The sequence below is a fragment of the Nyctereutes procyonoides genome, unplaced genomic scaffold, assembly GCF_905146905.1.
Source record: "Nyctereutes procyonoides isolate TBG_1078 unplaced genomic scaffold, NYPRO_anot_genome, whole genome shotgun sequence".
Taxonomy (NCBI): Eukaryota; Metazoa; Chordata; class Mammalia; order Carnivora; family Canidae; genus Nyctereutes; species Nyctereutes procyonoides.
This window is the reverse complement of record NW_026575121.1, coordinates 24,770,093-24,794,384: the sequence shown is the minus strand read 5'-3', so window position 1 is coordinate 24,794,384 and position 24,292 is coordinate 24,770,093. Positions and strand designations below refer to the sequence as shown.

Genomic DNA, 24,292 nt, shown 5'->3' with positions numbered 1-24,292 from the left:
TGCTATGCAGAAGCTTTTTATTTTTATTTGTCTCAATAGTTTACTTTTGCTTTTGTTTCCCTTGTCTTGGAAGACCTATCTAGAAAAATGTTGCTAAAGGCCAACGTTAAAAAAATTACTGCCTGTGCTCTTTCTAGGATTTTTATGGTTTCAGGTCTCACATTTAGATCTTTAATCCATTTTGAGTTTATTTTTGTATATGGGATAGGAAGGTGAGCGGTCCAGTTTCATTCTTTCACATGCAGCTGTCCAGTTTTCCCAACACCATTTTGGGAAGAGGCTATCTTTTTCCCATTGCATATTTTTGCCCCCTTTTTTAAAGATTAATTGACATTTGTCATGGGTTTATTTCTGGGCTCTCTATTCTCTTCCATTGATCTGTATGTCTATTTTTTGTTCTAGTACCATACTGTTTTGATTACTACAGCTTTGTTGTATATCTTGAAATCTGGGATTGTGATACCCCGTTTCACTCTTCTTTTTCAGGTTCACTTTGGATATTCAGGGTCTTTTGTGGTTACATATAAACTTTAGGATTATCGTTCTACTTTTGTGAAAAAAAATGCTGTTGGAATTTTCATAGGGATTGCATTAAATCTGTAGATTGCTTTGTGTAGTATGAAAGATTTAACAATATTTGTTCCTTTTTAGAAAAGATTTATTTACTTTATTATTATTATTTTTTAAAGATTTCATTTATTTATTTATGAGAGACACACACACACACAGAGAGAGAGAGAGAGACAGGGACAGAGACAGAGACACAGGCAGAGGGAGAAGCAGGCTCTATGCAGGGAGCCTAACATGGGACTCGAGCCTGAGCCCCCAGGATCACGCCCTGGGCTGAAGGTGGCGCCAAACTGCTAAGCCACCGGGGCTGCCCAGATTTATTTATTTTAGAAAGAGAGTGGAAAGAAGGGTAGAGGGAGAGGGAAAGAGAGTCCTCAAGCAGACTCCTCACTGAGTGCAGAGCCAGACAAGGGCTCAATATAAGGACCCTGAAATTATTACCTGAGTGGAAATCAAGAGTTGGCCACTTAACTAAGTCTTCCAGGTACCCAAACAATATTTGTTTTTCTAATCCTTAAGCATGGAATATTTTTTTTCATTAATTTGTGTTGTCTTCAATTTCTTTTATCAATGTTTTATAGTTTTCAGAGTACAGGCCTTTCATCTCCTTGGTTAAGTTTATTTTTAAGTATTGTATTATTTTTGGTGTAATTGTAAATGACATTGTCTTCTTAATTTCTTTTTCTGTCACTTCATTTTTAGTGTGGAGAAAGGCAACAGATTTCTTTATATGGATTTTTTTTTTATCCTGACACCTTACTGAATTCATTTAACAGTTCTAGTAGATTTTGGTGGACTCTTTAGGGTTTTCTATATATAGTATCATGTCATTTGCAAATATTGAAGGTTTTACTTCTTCCTTACTAATTTGGATGATTTTTATTCCTCTTTCTTTGACTGCAGTGGTCAGGTCTTTCACTACTATTTTGAATAAAGTTAGTAAGAGCAGACATCCTTGTCTTGTTCTTCATCTCTCAGTTTTTTACCATTGAGTATGATGTTAGTTGTAGGTTTTTAATATATGGCCTTTATTATGTTGAGGTGTGTTCTTCTAAATCTATTCTGTTGAGAATTTTAATCATGAATGGATGTTGTACTTTGCCAAATGCTTTTTCTGTGTCAATTGAAAAAATCATATGTTTTTTTTTTATCCTTTCTCTTGTTGATATATCACACTGATTGATTTATGAATATTGAACCACACTTGCATTCTGCTTGGTTGTGATAAATGAGTTTTTTCAATTATTATTAGATTCAGATTTGTAGCAACATCGATGAACATGGAAGACATGCTAAGTGAAATAAGCCAAACACAGAAAAATACTGCATGATATCACCTATATGTGGAGTCTAAAAAATGTCAAACTCTACAAATGTCAAAATCTAAAACAGTAACAAAGAGCAGAAGGTTGATTGCCAGTGACTATGTTAATTAGCTTGATTGTGATCATCATTTCACAATGTATACATATACAAAAACATCGTGTTGTATACTTTAAATATATACATATATTATTTGTTAATCATACTTCAGTAAACTGAATCATATGATAATAATAGTTACTCCACATGATTATGAAAAATACTGACTAAAAAGTATAGCTTCCAGGAGGTGTGTGGTAATGTTTTATTGTGATTTTAATGTGCATTTCCCTTTTGAACAATGATGGTGAGGCAATTTTCATAAGTTAGACATGAGATTTTCCTATTTTACAAGATGTGACTTAAAGTCTTTAACAATTTTTCCCTTTAATTATTGATATTTATTTATTTATTCATTTATTTATTTATTTTCAAGCGAACATAACCTCAAGATTTTATTGCCTTCATAATATAACAATATATGAAACTTAAAACTGGATCATTTCACCCATTTTCTTCTTGTCTCCTCCCAGTTCAAAGTGCTTGCATCTCTTAATGGCAAGCATTCTCTTACATCTGGAGTTGGGCTCAACACATTCAAGCCTCAGGACAATCTTCTTGGTATTTTAGCCTTTTCCCAAAAGATCAGTTTAGTCTGCCCACCATAGCCATCCTGCTTCCTGTCATAACACCACTTTCCCTGGACAGAAATAGAATCTTTGCTTTTCTTATATTCTGTCATTTTGTGTGGTTGGTGCTTGCCACACTTCTGGTGGAAAGTCTAACAGGTCTTAGGAACATTCACCATGTTTACAAGTAAGGTGTGTGCTGGAAAGCTAATTTTTGATATTTAGAAGTTTCTTATTGACACTGTTCACTATGTATTTGGTCCCATTGTGTGACATATCTTTTTATTCTTTTATTGAGATACTTGAACAAAATAATTTATGAAATTGGATCTAGTCCATTTATAATTTTTTCCCTTATGCTTAGTGCTTTTTGAAAAATCTTTGTGTATCCTGGGGTCATAAGGATATTTTATTTCACCCCTAGAAGATTTATTTTATTTTTTGTCTCTCATTTAGAATTGTACTTCATTTGGAATATATGTTTTTGTGTGATAGAAGACAAGATTTAGGATTTATTCAGATACATATGGTTAGCCAGCTGACTCAACACATTTATTCAGCAGACTATTCTCTTACTTTACTGCAGAACCACATTTGTCATATGCCCTTTGGTGGATATACATGGGTGTATTTTTGGACTTCTATTCTATCGGTCTGTTTATTTATGCTTGTGCTAAGGCATACTGTCTTTATTATTATATTTTAAAATGAGTTTTGATAAATGTTGGTTAAGTTCTCTAAACTTTTTTCTTCTTGGTATTTTCTTGGCTATTTTTGATTCTTTTTTTAAATTTATTTATTTATTTATGATAGTCACACACAGAGAGAGAGAGAGGCAGAGACATAGGCAGAGGGAGAAGCAGGCTCCGTGCACCGGGAGCCCAACGTGGGATTTGATCCCAGGTCTCCAGGATCGCACCCTGGGCCAAAGGCAGGCGCCAAACCACTGCGCCACCCAGGGATCCCTATTTTTGATTCTTTACATTTTCATATACATATAAGAAACTACTTGCCAATATTTATACAATGTTAATAATAACACTAATATTAATCATTGCTAACATTAATAATCACATGGTCATGCTTGTATTGATAGATGTGAAGATGACTTTATTTTTTTACCAAAAGAAACAAAACATTTCTCATGTTAAACATTCCTATTTTTGTTCAATTTCTTAAACAATATTTCTAGAATGCAATTATCTGGTCAAAAGGTAGAGTACTTTGATATGATGCACTTGATGTATTTTGCTATATGCTATCAAATAACATAGTATCAAATACTCATGGCATCAATAGCAGGATACAAGATGATAGTCATTTATGTACTCTTACCATCTGTATGTAACACCATTAAAAAGTGTAACATTTAATATACAGAAGAAATAATACATGTGGCTATGCTTTACTTTGTGTTTATTTTGAACATTTAAATATATTTTTGTTTACAAGTTTTATTTATTTTCTCATAAATCAACCAAGAGTCAGAGAGACCTGACTAAATTTGTGCTTGTTGGCAATCTCACTGGTATTGCTTTAGGAAAAATAACTATTGGCTGAACATTAAGGTTTTATGTGTAGCATTTTGTGTGGGTGGTTGCTTAAGTACAGTGAAGGAAATAAGTTTACTTTAGATCTTTTGAATTAGAGAGACTTCCAGTTAAGAAGAAGAAGAAGAAGAAGAAGAAGAAGAAGAAGAAGAAGAAGAAGAAGAAGAAGAAGAAGGAAGAAGAAAGAAGAAGAAGAAGAAGAAGAAGAAAGAAGAGGAGGAGGAGGAAAGAAAGGAAGGAAGAGGAAGAAGAGGTAGTTGCTATAATAGGGCTTCCCTCAGTTGTTCAACTTCTCTCTGGAGCTTGGATCCAGTTATTTTCTGTAGAGGTGAGCGTTCTGGGACCCCAACATCTAGAGAGTAAAGGGGATATATGGGAACATGAGTTGAGTAGTATTTACAGTAGTAAATCTTCCTCAGTATTGAGTCCAGTGTTCCGTTCTTCTCAGTATGGTTGTTGTCATCAATGCACATTTGTCAACATGGGGTAGCACAGGGACTTGCTCCATTATCCTGAAATACATCATAATCCAAGAAATTCCCTAAGCATAATTTTGACTCTCAATGCCATCTCAAAAGGGGCCAGTGCTAATGATCCACATTTGCCTTCTCTATGGGAATAACTCTTATATTTTACTGTGTCTGCTATCTCTTTGTGTCAGTAATCCACAAGCAGCGGCTCTCTTGTACACTCTCCCCTGTGTCTAGATATGGTTAGGAAGACTAATGAGTGTCCTGTAATTTGGGAACACAAAACTTCTCTCTGACAAAGACAGAACTGAAATTCTAGTAGCTCATTTCTTTGCGTGGTAAATATAAGTCATTTTTTTTCTTAAGAGGAATAGCTGACTCTTTCTTGAAGTAATATGCCTTCTGTAATAACTTGTGCAATACTAAAAGTATTAAGATGAAAGTTAAAAATCACCATTTATCTGGACATAAGTGCTAGTAATATTTTAGAGTAAATCCTTCCGATTTTGAGCTAGATTGATAGATGCAGACACACACATACACTAGTCTTTTGTAATCTATATTTTTCACTTGGTAAAATGTTGGGACTAACTGTTATGATTTATCCATGTCAATAGATAGCAACTTGCACCTCTATTTTAGCAAGTTTTTGTATAGAATTCACTGTATGGATGTATCCTACTTTATTTAACCAGCCATCTACTGAGAAGAATATAGTTAGGCTAACTTACATTTTAATATAGTAACATAGTTGAGCAAAGGCAGCAGATGGATAGAGGAAAGGACACACATTTGCCAGAGTGTTGGACACACACACAGCAGTAACACAGGTCCAGGTTCTCCTAGATCTTGATAGGGCATTAGAAAATAGGTATTGCCAGCAGAACTTATATCCATCTACTTTTGCATTTTAACATTCGCTCCCACTGCTTCTATCTCTTCTGGAGAGCAGTCCTATAGAACAGCTCTGTTCTATATGAACAGAAAGCAGACTGAAACCCATTCCCTCTCCTCTTTCTTCCCGTTAGTTCCTACAAAAAAACAGTTACTTTAGTCCACGAGATCTGGCTGGTCATGTGTCTTACAGAAACCAAAGAAACATCACCAAGGGACCTGGATGTGGCATCTGCTTCCTATTCCTTTCTCATCAAATATTCTTTTTATTTTGGGGAAGGTTTTCAGATATTTTTCCTATCCTATTTTTGTAAAAATATTTTCATTTTCTGCTCTTCACTTTGTACATTTCTACCTTTATTTTTTTATTTTGGAAAAATTTAGATTTATAGAAAAGTTGCAAAGATAGTGGGGAGTTCCTGTATACCTTTAATGCAGTTATATTTTCCTCTAATACTATCATCTTATATTACTACAGCACACTTACCAAATGTACTAAGAATCAAATATTGGTACATTACTGTTAAGTAAACTCCAGACTACTTGGATTTCAGCATTTTGCCATTAACTTCCTTTTTCTATTCTAATTCTTTCCAATATTTTTACAGGTACTTTATTTTTATTTTCAGACTTTCTTTTTCTTCCTGGTAAAGTCTTTTATGTATCAAAACTGTTTCAGTGCATGCATGCATACACATACACACACACACATAGTTTTGATTCAGTGGGTCCACACAGTTATTTTTGATCCACTTGACAAATCATTGCTCTTCATACAGCAATAATTTTTAAAGACTATTCATTTATTTTGTCTAATCCAGGCTTCTCATCTCCATTAAACTGTAATAAAATATAGGTATTTCTTTTTTATACCTATTGTGTTTCAATGTTTATTAGATTGTTTCTTTCTCTGGTATATGATAAAATTCTGTATATGGACACCATCCCTGCCCTTTCTAGTATGTCTCCTTTCCCTCTTTTGATTCCTTGCTTTCTTCTTCAAACAAATAACAGGGCTTTTGCAGAGTTACCTCAATGAGTTGTATGCTGGACCCTTGAGGGCAAAGAGATGTAGCTCAGTGAGACAGAGTGATATATAAAGAAATACGTAACACTCCCAATTGGAATCTGCTATAATCCAAATTTTAGTAGTGGTTGGATTATAATTTAGAACCAAATTAACATAATAGATTATAGTAAAATATTATTACAATATTAGAACAGACTTTAAGTCTTAAATATTAGCATGCTTACATGTTATTAATTGAGCTAAGCTAATGTCTCATCAGGAATCATGTGGCAATATGGGTTGGCAAAGAGTATTTCTATAAGTTTATGAAAGCTTGTGAAATATAAAGCAAAGATGATGTCAAACACATAAAAAACAGATAACATAACTAAAAGTTAAACATGACAATTTGCGAGTTAAGAGAGGCCTCCCTCAAAAAAATGAGTGTGAAAGATATGAAAGTGCCCCCAAACATGTAACAAGAATGTCACATTTTCCTAAATTCAACAAATCCAACACTAATCTTGTAATTGTTAGGCAGAGTCACCGAGAATGTTTGGTTTCTCCAGACTTTTGAGAAACCAAAGGAATACTAGTGAGAATTTTACTTTTATTGAGGTTGTACCAGCACCAGAGAGAATAAACAGTCTCAAATGTCTGGGAACTGCTTTCTAATTTTGATTTATATAGGTAAATACTTAGATGTTTGAAGGTGATTAGAGGGAAGTGGACAATTTACTTACTGCTAAGTTACAGTATGGGGAAACTTATTTTATTCAAGATTTCTAGTCACTATATACAGGGTTTTATTTTACTTTAGCACACGGGTAGGAGTCCAGCCTCCCGCATGTACTCTCCCCTCACGCACAAATAGTAGTAGCAGAGCTACACGTGGGTAGAGTCTCCATCACTCTTGCAAACAATGCGCCCTACAAACTAACATTATGCCCTATTCTCAGGGAAGCTCAAGTTTTCCTCAAGTGTTCCATTTATGCATTCTCCAGATACATGATCCCTTCTCTTGCTTGGACCAGCTACCCTTTCCCACCAAAACCAGAGAAAGATGAGATGGTAGTCTCATTGGTATGAAGCAATATTTGTTTCCAGTATTGCAAACAAAAGCTGCTAATGCCATCTTAAGGCAAGGGAACTTAGATTTGGGATCCAAAGTGAAAAATTCATGTTTTGGAAGAACAGAAAAAATACCTTTGACTTGCAGGAGATTATCCAGCACTGAGAGGAAAAACAAAACAAAACAATGGAGAAAAGCAAGAGACCAAGACAAGAAGCATTTACAGATGGCCATGTTGAGAACACTGTATTAAGATAAGAGTATTCTGGGCAGCCTGAGTGGCTCAGCGGTTTAGTGCTGGCTTCAGCCCAGGGCCTGATCTTGGAGACCCGGGATCAAGTCCCATGTTGGTCTCCCTGCATGGAGCCTGCTTCTCCCTCTGCCTGTGTCTCTGCCTCTCTCGCTCTCTCTCATGAATAAATAAATAAAATCTTTTTTTTTAAGAGTATTCTGAAGAGGTAGGAGAATCTGCCTAGAAAAGTAAAAAGTGTGACCCAGTTCAGTGTCAAAACCCTAGCAAGTCAAGGATTCACAGCTCTTAACTGTTCTATAACAACAAAAATAGGTGTAAGTGAATCTTGATAGTGAATCAGAGGAAAACACTCTAATTAAAAGACTTTTGAGGAGTAGGAAAGGTCTTAAGATTTTTTTTTTTTTTTACTTCCAGCTAGAGGTGGGTGATACATAAAAAGTCTCTCTCTGAAGAAGAGCCCAGGGAAGGCATTCTGCAGAGATTTGATAGAACTTAGAACTTGTTATCACTTGGATATCACCCAAGACAGTTCCTGAATTTTCATCAGAATGCACACTGGTAGAAAGGGAGAGAAATATAGAATAGGTTCATGACATATTATTTTAAATACTTCCCATTGAATAATTTGAGGGGAATTCCTTATAATTATTTTATCAATACTGATACACAGAAAGTCCACCTAAACTGATGAACCATAAACAAATATAAGATAGAAACTATTTAATAAATATTTATTGGTAGGGTATCTATTGAGAAGCTCTCATTTGCAGGGCGATACTCTACAAACAGAGGATATAGAAGTCTACAAAAAAATGCAACACCTCTGTATTAAAGAAATATGCAGTCCATGAAGGAGAAATGTTCGGCAGTGATTTCATGAGATTTAATAGTGTAGCAGTGCTTAGTGAGAAGTAAGGATGTTGCAAAGGGAAAAAGAGTCACTCTCAGATCAGGGTTGGGCTATAGAGAGAAGAGATTTGCCAGGTAATAATGTTATTGCTACAAGTGTAAAACTTATAATTCGTATACTTATATACAATTTAATGAAAATAAATATATTTAACCTATCCTGGTTAATTAATTTTCAAATCATCTCTAATAAAAATTTTAATGTCTTCAGAGTAAAAGTTGTAGGTGATATGATGGCATACCCAAATAGGCATGCCCACCCATATTTGATATTGATATTCTAGAGCCAGAGAAGATAGAATTTTCATTACCTCCTGTAAAACAATATCTGAATCAACCTTGATCACTTTTGGATGGATCTTCTCTTTCATAATAAATTGAAACTTGTTAATAAATATTGAACCATAAAAATAAATTACTATAATCACTATAAATCTAAATTTAAAATTTAAATTTTAAAATGCTCCAAAGCCTTTGTATCATAAGGCAGTTTATGTATACATATATCCAAAAGATATGCACTTTCTCTAAATATCTTATTACTTGAGCTGTCAATTCTGAATAAATTATGCTAAATATGACCTATCTTTGTGAGAACAGATATGGCTTAGAGTATGATGTGAATAAGTTAACATCAGCAAAAGAAATTTAGTGATCTGTGGATAATTGGAATTCATTGTTTAATGGCTATGTGTTCTAAGTTTTCATTTCCTTACTCAGACTTTACAATTTATGGAGCAACTTGATGATTTAAGAAAGTTTTATGCTTCTATGAAAAACACAGTCAACATCCTTTTTTTTTTTCCAGAATGACATTACTAAAGCAAAGGGGTGCCCATCCCTCTTTGTTTCATACAATGCTCTTCGATATTATTTATTCAACAAATACTCAATGAATACGTGATTTGATTCAAACTCTGTCTTCTCTGTTTATGGTGGAATGACAAATGAAATATGTTCCTGAGTCCTTGAAAAAAATCACAGCAGTGGGACATTCAGGAGAGTCAAATAATAATATAAAAATTGGAATGTGATTACTGTCATATGCAATTTCATAGATGGTAAAGTGGTAAAGACTAATACTATATAAAAGAACAAGACTAGTGTTCTAATATAGTGCTCCTAATATTTGACATAGGAGCTCATTGGTAGAATATGGCTAAGAGTAGGAAACTACAATAATCCTGGAAGAGAAAGAAGCATAAAAATAGAAAATATGTCTACAATTGAGGATGTAAGGTGAACAGAAGGAAAAAGAAGATATAAGAGATGATTTCTAAGGATCTTGATTATAACAGTAACAGGACTGGAAATTTTATTGTCTAGTATCTGTCATTGAATACACAAATCAGTTTCTCAACATAGCACTTTTTAAAACAATTATTTATTTCTCTAGAAGTTTCAATAACTCAGATTAATTTGAGCTTTCTTGGTTTTCTTCATGATTTTATTGGGATGTTCTAATCCTTATTCTATAATTTGTATTACTGACCATTCTGTTATTTTTTCCTTTAATATTCATGGCTCTATCTCAGTCTCTCCTTTTACCCCTAAACATACTAATATGTTATGCATACATTTTTTACTAATCATTATATTTATCATTTATATAATCATTACATCATTTATATAATCATTACATTTCATATATATATATATATATTCCTTTATTTCAACTTCTTAATTTCTTTATTTTGTCTGCACATTATCTCCCTTAGCAGACTCAATCATTCCAAAGGCTTCAAATATCGATAGATTCTTTTCTTGACCAAACCTTGTCAGCCTCTTTGGAGCTCTCTTCTTGCCCAGGGCTCAACCTTGACCTACTACCTTGCCCTTGGCCTGTTGAAGCCAGCCTTAGGAAAGAATCCTCTTAAATAAGCTTAAGAATAATCTCCTACTTTTGGTATCTGGTCAAGTTCTTCATCTCCTACACTTGATATCTAAATCTTCAGTTTGCCTTTAGCAAGAATTATGTTAAGCCACTTTAGCAGGATTTTTTTTTTCTCCTTGATATCTAATCAGGTTTCACCTCCTAATTTTCTACCCACTGACCTTCTCAGTTTGGTCTCTGGCTGTAAATCTCCAACTGTCTTTGCTATATTAAGAAGCAAATTTAGTGTAAGAGGACTTCCCTTTTTCTATATCCTCGCCAACATCTACTGCTTCCTGATTTGTTGATTTTAGTCATTCTGACTGGTGTAAGGCTGTATCTCATTGTGGTTTTGATTTGTATTTCCCTGATGCTGAGTGAAGTGGAGCATTTCCTCATGTGTCTGTTGGCCATTTGTATGTCTTTTTTGGAGAATTGTGTGTGTTCATATCTTCTGCCCATTAAATGATTGGATTATTTGTTCTTTGGGTGTTGGGTTTGATAAGTTCTTTATAGATTTTGGATATGAGCCCTTTATCTGAGGAGATATTTGCAAATATCTTCTTCCATTCTGGGGGTTGTCTTTTGGTTTTGTTGACTGTTTCCTTTGCTGTGCAAAAGATTTTTATCTTGATGAAGTCCCAATAGTTCATTTTTGCCTTTGTTTCTTTTGCCTTTAGAGAGGTGTCTAGCAAGAAGTTGCCGTGGTCAATGTCAAAGAGGTTGCTGCTTGTGTTTGCCTTTAAGATTTTGATGGATTCCTATCTCACATTTAGGTCTTTCATCCATTTTCAGCCTATGTTTGTGTATGATGTAAGGAAATGGTCCAGTTTCTTCTGCATGTGGCTGTCCAATTTTCCCAACACCATTTGTTAAAGAGAGTGTCTTTTTTCCATTGGATATTCTTTCCTGCTTTGTTGAAGATTAGTTGACCATAGAGTTGAGAATACATTTCTGGGGTCTCTATTCTCTCCACTGATTTGTGTGTCCGTTTTTGTGCCAATATCATACTGTCTTGATGATTACAGCTTTGTAATAAAGCTTGAAGTCCAAGATTGTGATGCCACAAGTTTTGGTTTTCTTTTTCAACATTCCTTCAGCTATTTCAGGGTCTTTCTTGGTTCCATACAAATTTTAGGATTATTTGTTCCAGCTCTGTGAAAAAAATGATGGTATTTTGATAGGGATTGCATTGAATATATAAATTGTTCTTGGTAACATAGACATTCTAACAGACATTTGTTCTTCCAATCCATGAGCGTGGGATGTTTTTCCACTTCTTTGTGTCTTCCTCAATTTCTTTCATGACTATTCCATAGTTTTCTGAGTACACCTTTGCATCTTTGGTTACACTGTTGGTGGGAATGCCAGCTGATACAGCCAGCCTGGAAAACAATATGGAGGACACTATTTCAGGACTACATTTTACCTACTTTCTTCCCAATCTATAGTATCTTAGCCAGTCACTAAATGTTTCATCACATAAGCCTAGATCTCTCAAATGGGCTTTATATTTATTAGAGGTAATATCCTTTTCCTATTCTAGGCTTGGCATTTCAGTATCATTCTGGGTATCATGATTTCTTTGCCCTCTCCCCTCATACTTCAGACCAAAATTAAGTACATTCTTCACTATTGTGTCCTCTGCTATCCATTGAATCTTGTCTTTCTGTTCTCTGCTTCTCTAATTCAAAGTTTTATCAGTCCATGTTGGAATGCTTCATTAGCTGACTAATTGGTTAGTCATTTCCTACTCTTTCTCCCTTTTAATCTTCCTGTAAAATACCATCAATTTATTTTCCACAAAATAAAACTTTAATCCAATTACACCATGCTCAAATATTTCTACTCCCCAGTGCCTACAAATATATTTCCCAAAGGTGGTATATAAACTTCTAGTGATATTAAAATAACAACATAGGTGAGCACATATTTTCAGACATATTATTATAATACATCATGTTAATTATTATTTGTGTATTTTAACAATTACAACAAAATAATGCTACTTTCTGTGCACATCACTATACCATTTTCTTAGTAATTCACCAATTTATTTTAGTAGTTGACAGTTCTTTAGTATAAAGCAGAGATTATAATATAATACACGAGAACATAAATCCCTGGCTCAGAACTAAAGTTCTGCTTCCTTTACCTATGTACCCTTTGCCAAATTATGTAGTATCTTATGCTTTAAATTTCCAATTTGTAGGATGAGAATAACTATGGAACTTACTTGAGATGGTTGTTATGAGATATGATTGAGACAATTTGTGTAGAAGACTGGCTAGCAACTTAATGTTTAGTAAAGGTAATCTGTTATTAATATTATTAATAATTATCCACACTTTTGAATTCAAATTTACATTGTGACCTGTTTTTTTTTTATTTTATCCTCTCTCTTTGTTGAACCATCTTGAACCAGTACTAAAAAAATAGAAGTTTAAAATTTAAATGTTAAAAGAAGTGATAAGGGATCCCTGGGTGGCGCAGCGGTTTGGCGCCTGCCTTTGGCCCAGGGCGCGATCTGGAGACTCCAGATCGAATCCCACGTCGGGCTCCTGGTGCATGGAGCCTGCTTCTCCCTCTGCCTGTGTCTCTGCCTCTCTCTCTCTCTCTCTCTCTCTCTGTGTGTGACTATCATAAAATAAATAAAAATTAAAAAAAAATAAAAGAAGTGATAAAAAAATTCATTTTAGTATATAGAGAAAGCATTTGCCACATCATCACACATGAATTTAAGAGAAGTACTTAATGATACTGCCATAATTGTCGATCTTGTTAAGACTAGGGCTATAAATTTGTGACTATCCTTCAGCTTGGTGAAGAGATAAGTAGTTCCTATACACACCTTCTATTTCCTCATGAAACTTGTTAGTTTTCATATGGAAACACTCTCACTTGTCTATTAAATTGGAGGAAAAACTTCATCTTTCAAGATGAGATATTCAGCCTCTGATATAATTAGGGTTGGTTTTGCAAATTAGCAGAAGTCATCTGAACCAACTAAATTTCTTCACACATGGCAAATTCATGTCAATAATATATACATGAGAAGGAATAAATGTAGTGATTGCAAAACTTAAATTATGTTGTTAATGCTTTGATAAGAGTGAGTTGCATGTATCATATTATCTGAAATGTATGCTTATAAGTTCATATGAAAAATCATAGAAAATATTTTAAACATTATGAAAGCCTTTTAAATTGCCTTGTCTAAAGCCATAATTCACTGCTGTTATAAGTAGAAAAAGAATCCTTTTCCAATATTTCGTGAATATTTCCAAATAATTGAATACATTTATGGAGGTGTCGATTCTGGACACTGCCTCATGACTGTAACAAAACAAATGTTTGTTGAAAAACAATTAATCAAATTCAATCAGAAAATTTGATTAAATATTTTTAATGTTTTATTTTGAAATAATTTTACTTACCGAATAGCTATGAAGACAGTACAGAGTATCAATATGCCTTTCACCCAGCTTCCCCTAGTATTACCATATTTTATAACCATGATACAAATGTCAAAACTAAGGAGTTAACATCAGTATAGTACTATTAACTAAACTACAGACTTTCTTGGATTTCCTCAGTTTTTCTACTGACTATTCAATTTAGGGCAATACTTTGCGTAGTTTTTTTTCTCCTTAGTTTTTTCCACTCTGTATCAATTGAACAGCACATTCTTCATTTCATCTTAAGTTCTCCAGACTTACTGACTGATCTTTGTTTTAATTTGCATGCAGGAAAATTCACCTTTACAGTATTAAGCTATAAAAATAAAAAAAATATTAAGCTATAAGGTTTATGATGAATATGTACAGTGCTCTCTCTACCACTTCAGTACCCATACAGAATTGTTTTTTTATTGCTCCCCCATAACCCTTCTATTATTATTATTCTTCCATTTAATTTGCAACATCTAGCAACAACCAACCTGTTTTCTGTTCCTTTTTGTTGCCTTTTCTAGATTGTCATATGAATGAAATTATACATCAGATAGCATTTGGATTTGGCTGCTTTCACTCAGCTCAATGCAATTAACATTCATCCATGTAGTTGTCTGAATCAGGAGTTTGTCCCTTTTTAACTACTGAATAATATTCCATTGTGTGGATATACCAGGGTATATTTATCCCCTCATTTTGGCAAGCATCTGGCTTGTTTCTAGTTTGAGGTTAGTCATGAACATTTTTTTTTTTGTCTGTAAACTCCATAATGAGAAAACTAATATTTTAACTAAAAATATCCCAGGAATCTGCACAATATACCAGAAGAGTTATGCTATAGGCTACAAGCATATTTAAAAAGTCTCAACACCATTAGTAATTTGGGAAATACAAATTATTATTATTTTTTTGGGGGGAAATACAAATTAAAACCACAATGAGATACTATTATATATCTACTTACTATGAATTAAAAAAAAAAAAAACCAAAGTGTATGAATACAATTTACTTCTGTGTTTTGATCATAAATATTGCAACCTTGTTAAACTTTCCTAAGCAAATAGGCCTCCTTCCAGGAAAAACTGGGTTTTCAATTTGTTGCCTTTATGTTGAGCTCTGAAGGGATAGCCATGGTGAATCCAAGAAAGCTCATCAAGAACTGTCTGAAACTAAGACAATTTGTTGACCTCATGGATACAAGGCAATAGTATGCTTTCAGAATTAGATGTTTTTAGGACCTGTCTCTCAGAATGAAGTTCTGAGACTTTTAAAGATTTTATTTATTTATTCATGAGAGACGCACACAGAGAGAGAGGCAGTCACAGGCAGAGGGAGAAGCAGGCTCCATGCAGGGAGCCTGACATGGGACTCTATCCCGGGTCTCCAGGATCAGGCCCTGAGCTGAAGGCGGCACTAAAATGCTGAGCCACCCAGGCTGCCCTCACAAGAATGAAGTCTTAAAAGTTACAGAACCAGATATGGCATCCAACCCATTTACTTTAAAGGTTGAAGCTGAAAGTTTTGAATTCCCTACTGATTTTATGTGCTGAGGCTCCATAGGGATTATGATGAGAATGTGTCCCAGCCTTTACCGCTCATTTTGATGTTGATATTTTTTCATTTGCCTAATTAGAAGTCACTGAGTTGGCTCTGGATTTCTTTCAGAGGAGATTGCTCCATGTATGGTTGTTCATTTGATGTGTCTGTGGGCAGAGGTGAGTTCAGGAGCCTCCTATGCTGTGATCTTGGACTAGAACCTCAAAAACACTTCCAATGGGAGTTAAGACAGTTGACCTTTGGTCCTGGTTCAACTATTAAAGCATGATCTCAATCATATCACGGAATTTCTCAGCCCATTTTTTTATCCATAAAATGAGATTTATAGAATATATATCTAATGCTAAAAAATTCTGTGATTTTTTAATTATAGAATTTGAACCATCAGAAAAAAAAATTAAGTGAAGGTCTCTATTACTGGGAATAGGAGCTAGCTGAAATAATAAAATTGGGACAACCTGAAGTGCAAAGGACAGAAAAACACAATCATTCATTTTTTTAAAGTTAATTTAGACTTGGGGCACCTGAGTGGCTTAGTCCATTAGGCATCTGCCTTCAGCTCAGGTCATGATCTCAAGGTCCTGGGATCAAGCCCCACATTGGGATCCCTGATCAGTGGGGAGTCTGCTTCTTCTTCCTCTGCCCCTCTCTTCCATTTGTGCTTCCTTCTCTCTATTTCTCTGAGGTAAAATATAATAAATAAAATATAAAATATAATAAATTTAAAGTAGCCTCTAGAAACTGTCAATAGAATGTCTATAGATTGAGCTTTGAATTAGTTATATAAGAAACCGCATTGATAGGAAAACTTTTAAAAATTATGTAAATGTGTTGAGCCAAAATTAGATGAGTTTTTAATTCAATTAACTTAATAGGAATAGTAAAAGTAAGGGGTTACTACACAAATTATAGAAAGAGGCTATTACACAGACTTGCATTAAAAAGTTTTGATCAAATCAAAGTGAAATTGACCAAGAACAAAACATAAAGATGCTCAATGAGCACACAAGAAACTAGATTTCAAGAAACTTAACTGTGAGGGTACAAGACCCTAAATGTGAAACATGGGGCATATTTGTCCCATTACTGTAGTTGACAAAGTATAACCCTGGTTGAGCTACTCCAACAGGTACTGATTATGGCCAAATCATAGTACAAGTTACTTAGAACAATATGCTGGCTAAAAATCTCTGATATTATTAAAATCTCAACAGAGTTGAGGTAGAGATTTTTCTCACCTTTGTTGACTAAAGAGCTGAACTTGAAATGAAGTATTTAATAACATCATATTTAAATCATGTTCTTCTTAGAGATAATATTTTAATTAATATCCTGCTCATTTGTGTGCTTGTTTTGTTACTTAAGTTTTTTGAACACTTTAAGGGAATGTCATTTTAGCTCATGTTCTTAATTTGAAATACTGAAGATAATTTGATTAAAAGTTTAAAATACTGCAGCAGTGTTCAAGAACATTTGATTTGTTGGATTATGTGTTTGATCAGTTTTGCATTAATTACAAACAGGTAGTAAAAATTATTTTCATTGTTTAATAGTAAAGGACACTAAAACACCATAATAACTAAACACCAAAATAATTATCAATACAACCAACATAGAAATGATATGACACACAAGCTGGATGACTTCAGAAGAATTACAGTAATTATGAAAACCACTTAAAAAGAACATTAATTATAAAAAAGGAAGATGTATTTGAGATTCCCCCATAAATAAATGTGAAGAGGATAAAGAAGGTTTTCAACTACTTTTTACAGCACCTATATAATTTTATTTTTAAGAATAAATACAAGATTATATCAATTATTAATGCATAAACACTCACATAATTATTATTACTATCTCCTTTTGAAATTTGTGACAAAGTTGGTTGAGGAGGCCATTTTGACAATGTTCGAGAGGAGATTTGGTGGAAACAAGATATACTTTAACTGAATTTTTCCTAATGTTTTTTAGTTTTTAATTTTCAGTGATGACCAAAGGTAGATTTTCACAACATATAGTTTGTCAATTGGCAAACTTTTAAAAAAAGGAAGAGGTTATTTATGATGATGATTATGGTGATGATATTGATGATGATTTGTACTATTACTAGTTTAGGTCTTGGACTTTTCTGATTTAGAGATTAAAGACACCCATTCTTCTAAGATACATATCCATGCTGGCACAAATAGCTTTTGTTAAGTTAAAGGCAAGTAGCCAACCCTAAACAGAAGTGGCATGAAGTTTTTAGGAACTGAGAAATTTATAACAGATCACATGCATATTAGGTATTCAATATATACTGAATTAAATTAAGAGGCATTTGGGGCACCTGGGTGTCTCAAAGCTTGAGCATCTACCTTTGGCTCAAGTTCTGATCCAGAGTCCTGGAATTGAGTCCCGCATCAGACTCCTCAGAGGGAGCCTGCTTCTCCCTCTGCCTATGTCTCTGCCTCTCTCGGTGTGTCTCTCATGAATAAATGAAAGAACTCTTTAAAAAAAAAAAATTGAGAGGTTTTTTTCTTGGTACCACCGGTCATCTTTTATTGTCATTAACTGGTAATTTTTTACCCATTGGTAATTTCCTTTCATACCTTCTTTCAAAGACCTAGTGTTTTGGGGACACTGAGGTGGTTCAGTGGTTGAGCATCTGCCTTTGGATTAGGGTGTGATCACAGGGTCCTGGAATTGAGTCCCTCAATGGGCTCCCTGCGGGGAGCCTGCTTCTCCCTCTGCCTATGTCTCTGCCTCTCTCGGTGTGTCTCTCATGAATAAATGAAAGAACTCTTTAAAAAAAAAATTGAGAGGTTTTTTTCTTGGTACCACCGGTCATCTTTTATTGTCATTAACTGGTAATTTTTTACCCATTGGTAATTTCCTTTCATACCTTCTTTCAAAGACCTAGTGTTTTGGGGACACTGAGGTGGTTCAGTGGTTGAGCATCTGCCTTTGGATTAGGGTGTGATCACAGGGTCCTGGAATTGAGTCCCTCAATGGGCTCCCTGCGGGGAGCCTGCTTCTCCCTCTGCCTATGTCTCTGCCTCTCTCTCTGTGCCTCTCATGAATAAATAAAAACAATCTTAAAAAAAAAAAAAAGACCTAGTGTTTTCTTTCCTTGCTTCTATAGCTGGTCATGTTATTTTGGTAATCTTCAGCAAAAGTTTCTCATAAATGATATAAAATAGTGTGTGTGTGTAGGTGTGTGGGTGTGTGTGTGTTGATGTGAGCATGCTTATGCATACACACATACATATGAAGGCCTGGGGGTTTGTGTATAAGAGATTTATTTGTCTGGTATTTGGTGCTTATTCTTGGGACTGACTAGCCTCCGAGAAATCTGCTCAGATGCCAAATGTATCTTTGAGACATAGCCTTAAAAGTGGGTGTGTGACCTGCTCAAGCAGATGTGTTGTTTCTTTTCTTATCACAAAGCTTCTCTAATTCAAGTGTTCTCTTTCTATCTCATCTCTCACTCTTATCTTTTCTTGCTTCAGCATACATGATTCTGTCTCCAGCCTTGATTTCTCAGTTCACTGTGTATCAATAATCTCAGGTTCTTCCTATGTCCAACACATCGCAATTGCCTTGGAATGTGAGTGTTAAGGTATGCTTAACATACCTGTGTTGATGACTAGTAACATGAAGTAGTGTAAGATCTTACTGATACTGTGAAATTCTGTTTTATTTGCAGAAACAGAATGATGGGGAAAAAGGGGGAGGGTGACACTTGTAACTAAGAAAAATTATTTTAATTTTATTACAGTCTTAAACCCTTTTTAGAATTTTCAGTTTAGGACTTTACTAATCTTGATGATTTGCACTTACAGACAAATTGTAATAGCAAGGAGGGAGATGAGTGGGAACTGGACTGGGAGTAAGGACACAATCCAAAAATTTCCATAATCACTGTGAGATTTCTAATGATCCACTTAAAAATTAATGTGCATTTTATAGTCAGCTCTCTTCTATGTACAGCAATCTTTGTTATGATTATATTCCTTCAAAATTGCTCACCATTTGGTAAAATTGCTATTCTAGAAAAATTCTATCAAGTTATTCTTCTATACTTAGGTACTCACCAACATACCCCTCCAACCCTACTGAGGATTCACCTCCCAGTTTGTGAAACATGGGCTTATTACTATTAAGACTTAAGCCATACTCCTAACTACAGTACTTTAAGACTTAACCTAAGTACATGAACATTCAAATGATAAAATTATAGGCATCTCGACAGAGACTCTACCAATGCACCCATTTATAAAGAAAGTTCTCATTATTTTATTCTCTTCTTATCTAAACAACTGAATTCCTTGAATCCATCATCAGGTAGCCAAATATATTGTGCTAAATATGCGATTGGGCATGGCTCTCCAAGGGTGATTAAAAACTACATTGCCAGAAAAAATATGTAGGAAATAAGACATTTCAAAAAGCAATTTTGAGACCAGAAAGAAGTAAACAAATTATTCAGTAATAATGTCTAATTTCCCGTATGAAAATATGCATCTATTAAAGAAAATTAGTTAAGTTTTAATATACAACTGTAAGTGAATATTAAATGGTATGTGCAAAAGGAAGTTAAAACCTGAATCAAAATTATATTCTTTCATTTATTTTAGGTAAGCAATTTAAATGGAAGTAGTATTACAGAGCACACTTTTGGTCATATGTCCATGTTTGAATATGAACTCTTTAAAATGCAAAATGGGAGGAAATTAAGATGCAGCATGTTTTTAGTTGACCAGGATAAAGTTTAAATGAAACAGGGATTTTATTGAAAATGCAAATCTGAAGCTTAGATGCTTGACATTTCAAAGGTACATAATCCAACAAGACAGTAGCAAAGAGGTGGAGAAATTGAGCTTGTTACATTTACCATTTGCCTAAATGTGTATAGAACTTTGTTATTTTGTATTATATATATACACATTCTTTGAAGCTAAAGATACATAGCATTAAGTTTAGTATTAACAGAGAAAAATTCCTTTCCTCACACAAACTCATTAAGGGCAATGGAAATCAATCCCCAAAATGAATTATCCTTTGCAGTTAAGCTTGCTCTGGTAGTCATGACATCACTATTGATGTGCAAATACACTGTTTATAGCTGGTTATCATCTCTACGTCACCAGTACTCTCTGATTGTCACCAGCAAATGTCCTATTGATTTATAAACAATTAAGACATTTGTAACTGGATCTTCTCTCTTGAGTTACCGAAATAGTTATGAGCACATTCACTTAACCAGGAGGAGAAAGAAACACTATCTTCAAGCTTGTTCACCTGGTTCTTTAGTCAGTGAGTCAATCAGAGGGAACAATGCAAGTTTCTCATGTTACCCCCTGAGATATGGAAATTCTGACTAGGAATAACTGGAAAGATTTGCATGTGGATCTTTGATGATTCACTCTCCAGTCTTCAGTATATTTTATTAATATGCAGTTAAGGTGATGCTGGGTTAAGGACCAAGACTTCATACTCAAACGTGAAGAGAACAGGATATGCTCCTTTAATTCAGAAGAAAAACAAAAAATGGAGGTTTTGTCCATTTGACTGGTGACATTTGCAGTGCCTACCTGGGAAGCAAAATAGACTGGTCTAGTTCTGTTGGTAATATTGAAAAATATTTATAGACATATTTTGTTAGAATTTTGCATCCATACTTTAATCTTTTTAACAGATGACTAGTGGGGATGAGGAAATGAAAGTAAATCACAAATGCATGTATAGTTTTGAGGGCAATGAACCATGATCATCTTGGCCTTTCTGCCTGAAAATACTTTAAGAATGTAACTTGAAATCTTCCCAGGGAAGTCATACCCAGTAATGATTGAGATAAAATTTATTTATTACATTTGAATTTTTAAATTAATAAATATTAAATTGACCTCCTAGTGCTTTCTGATTATCAGCTTTTATATTGCCAAATCAGACCTACTCTTCTATATTATGTCAAAAAGGTATATGTCAGCATGGTGATGTAACTGCTGTGCAGCAGCTTGTCCAGAGGAAAATAAGTCATTTGAAAATTATAGAGGAACTTTTATTTATTTTATTTTTTAATGATTTTATTTATTTATTCATGAGAGATACAGAAAGAGAGACACAGAGACATAGGCAGAGGGAGAAGCAGGCTCTCTGCAAGGAGCCCGATGTGGGACTCAATCCTGGACCCCGGGATCACATCCTGAGCTGAAGGCAGACACTCAACCACTGAGCCACCCAGATGTCCCAGAATCTTTTATTTTTGAGGCACAAAATAAGAATTATTAAATACATTATACTTATCAAGAATAATATTGTTTAAGTAATAACTTTTGAAGGAGAATAATAAAATATATAGAATTATATTTTTTCAAAGAAGAAAATGTTTTTTTCCCAGTCAATTCTGTTGCTGAGATTATATGATAACTGCCATTATTTGTGATACTTGCCAAATAGACAATTGAAGATCCTCTGAGTATTTAAAGTATAAGAAATCAGAGGGCATTTGGCAATCACTTATTTGTGGATAAATGTCCTGTTACACAGTAATCCTATTCTTGGTATTTCTAATTGAGCATTTGAATCTTTATGTTTCTTAATAAAAGGAAGAACAGTTTATATACTTTAAAAATTCTACAAATCAGTAAATATATAATAATAACATGTTAGATTATCTAGAAAAAATTAGTACAGAGATTTTGCACCTTGAGTATATAGGAATATATATATTAGAATATGTATATATTTTTATAATCAAGCAAACCTTTCTTAGACAATGACTATAGATGTTAGAGTCCTCCTGACTCAATAATCTTCAATATTGTCATTATAATAAAAAAAATCTGATTCATAAACCCAAAGGCAAAATAGGTAATCTCTTCACAATAATGTTGAAAATGTCTGCAGAAGTTAAGCTACGCCATTTTCCTAGGATCACTAATCCATATAAGTCACAGTTGGCCTCAAGTGTAGATTTAGTTTATGGCAAGTGTTGCTTGATGAGGATTATTACAACTCCTATCCTTTGAAATCTTTGTAATTGTTATATTACCTAGATACAAGGATGCTGGAAAACAGTTTATAGCATTTTCCTTCTAGCAAAACCAACAGAGGACAAAGGACTTCCTTTTGTCACTGTGGTTTTATTAAGAACTCTCCAAGTGTTCTTGTAATGTTAGAAATGGCACTTCTCATGGCATTTATTTTCTTGAACAATATGAGATGAATATAAATTTTGGGACTAAACCTCTCAAAAACATTCTTTCTTAGTAAGTACACATTGCATTTTTTTTTCACTGATGTTGAGAATGTACAGTTAACAGTCTAAAAGAACAATGTAGAAGATTGCAATGGACTAGAAGAGATTTATAGGATGAGCTTCCTTTTAAAAGGAGTCAGGTTTATGAGTTTTCTTGAGAGATGGAGTGCTTCCCTTATTTACTCAGAGGGACAAAAACAATCAAATGTTCCATGATACTAGACCAGGATCACCAATGGGAAAACAGTAGCTGTAGTAAAGATACACTTTACTGCATCAAGTAAAATGTCCATTTATAATGAAAAAATTATGTCTTAGGAAATGAAATTAGAAGCCCCAAGGGACCCAGAAATAAATACAGTAGAAATTGAATATTGCATTACATAGACTTTAATTAGCCTTTCTTCACAGAAGGTAGCTTGCAATAGCAATTTTATTAAAACACATTAAAATAAAATTATGTTCTAAACATAAAATATAATAATCAATGCTACATGTGAGTATATCTCAAAATAACACATTTTGCTGACCAAGAAATAATTTATGACCTTTTTTTTGCTCTTATAGAAAATAAAATACCTGCATGCCTGAGTGGCATAAAGGAAACAACCCAGATAAATAAAGATATTTTATATGTATTTTCAGAATCTTATGAAAATTGGTTCTGGCTTACAGGTAGATATGTACCATTAATATTGCATATGTGTGACTTAGTGGAACAAATGCTGTATAGTGGCTCTTAAAACTGAATTCTAGGTCTGAGATCTACCACTTCTGGCTGTCTAAGGCCATTGCTCATTGATTTAACCTCTAGGGGAATTATTTTCCTTATCCATTAAAACATGGCCTAGTAACAGCCACCTTACCTGAAAATGTGTTGATGTGAATACCTGGAAAAAAGAAAATTCTGTAAAAATTCAGCTGCTAACTGTGTTGACCAAAAGTTATTTTGTATTTTTTCAAATACATTTTTAACTGAAATTTATTTCAATCATTTTCTTGTGTATTCTTTCCTCCATAACACAGACAACAGCATTTGTTGCTGTAAATTTATTTTTTAAAGCAAACTGTGAACACCCCAAGCTGAATTATAGATACGGAAAATATAGTAGTGACTGGTGACAATCATCCAGGTGATTCATCTTAAAAAAAACAACTCTTTCAGATTCCTTAAAGAACTATGAAATGAATGGATTTTTTACTAGGAATTGTCTACTCATCACTTCTTGTTGCCCATATCTGTTTTTACAATTTAATATAGAAATATACAGATGTAGAAATATAGCTTTCAGAAGTTGTGATCAGGGATCTGTCTTCATCTTGTATAACCAGTCAGTCATTACAGGCTTTCAATTTTACGAAATTTTGAGTCCAATATCTAACATACCTCCTTCTCCAAATTCATTGCAGTTCTGAATTTTGGCTCAAGGTTCTCTTATATCAAC

General features: G+C 33.9%; 1 pseudogene; it reads right to left on the bottom strand.

Annotated features, from left to right (window-relative positions):
- Positions 1 to 2,420: 2,420 nt before the first annotated feature.
- On the bottom strand, positions 2,421 to 2,740 carry LOC129516660 (60S ribosomal protein L36a-like; annotated as a pseudogene).
- Between the last annotated feature and the right edge of the window lie 21,552 nt (positions 2,741 to 24,292).